This window comes from Oncorhynchus nerka, linkage group LG15, assembly GCF_034236695.1.
Source record: "Oncorhynchus nerka isolate Pitt River linkage group LG15, Oner_Uvic_2.0, whole genome shotgun sequence".
NCBI lineage: Eukaryota > Metazoa > Chordata > Actinopteri > Salmoniformes > Salmonidae > Oncorhynchus > Oncorhynchus nerka.
This window is the reverse complement of record NC_088410.1, coordinates 15,124,861-15,126,267: the sequence shown is the minus strand read 5'-3', so window position 1 is coordinate 15,126,267 and position 1,407 is coordinate 15,124,861.

The window sequence follows — 1,407 nt, the reverse complement described above, 5'->3', positions numbered from 1 at the left end:
CTTTCTTTCTTTCTTTCTTTCTTTCTCTCTACTGTGAAACAAGGATGTGATTGGTTATGGAGGAAGGGGGAGGGGCTGTCAGAAATAACATGTGGTAGGAGGGTTTGAACTAGTAGAGAAAGAGAGAGAGAGAGAGATATAGGAAGTACATTGTAGTAAGATGAGTGAGTGAGAGATAGGAAGTACATTGTAGAACATAAGAGTACATTTGTTTTTAAGTTATTAAAAGTGAGAGAGAACAGAGAGTTGCAGACTTGACAGAGAGAGAACATACATTATATCAGGACCTATAGACACCTTTGGAGAGAACACAACATTATTTATAGACACCTGGACCAACCTGGATTAAATTATATAGGACCTATAGAAGAACAGGAGAGAACACAACATTATATCAGGACCTATAGACACAGAACACAACATTATATCAGGACCTATAGACACCTGGAGAGAACACAACATTATATCAGGACCTATAGACACCTGGAGAGAACACAACATTATATCAGGACCTATAGACACCTGGACCAACCTGGAGAGAACACAACATTATATCAGGACACCTGGACCAACCTGGAGAGAACACACCATTATATCAGGACCTTTAGACACCTGGACCAACCTGGAGAGAACACAACATTATATCAGGACCATTATATCAGGACCTATAGACACCTGGACCAACCTGGAGAGAACACAACATTATATCAGGACCTATAGACACCTGGAGAGAGAACACAACATTATATCAGGACCTATAGACACCTGGAGAGAACACAACATTATATCAGGACCTATAGACACCTGGACCAAGAACACAACATTATATCAGGACCTATAGACACCTGGAACACACACATTATATCAGGACCTATAGACACCTGGAGACCTGAACACAACATTATATCAGGACCTATAGACACCTGGACCAATTATATCAGGACTGGAGAGAACACAACATTATATCAGGACCTATAGACACCTGGACCAACCTGGAGAGAACACAACATTATATCAGGACCTATAGACACCTGGACCAACCTGGAGAAACACAACATTATATCAGGACCTATAGACACCTGGACCAACATTATATCAGGACCTATAGACACCTGGAGAGAACACAACATTATATCAGGACCTATAGACACCTGGACCAACCTGAGAACACAACATTATATCAGGACCTATAGACACCTGGACCAACCTGGAGAAACACAACATTATATCAGGACCTATAGACACCTGGACCATAGACACATCATTATATCAGGACCTATAGATGAGAGAACACAACCTGGACCAACCTGGAGAGAACACAACATTATATCAGGACCTATAGACACCTGGACCAACCTGGAGAGAACACAACATTATATCAGGACCTATAGACACCTGGAAACCTGG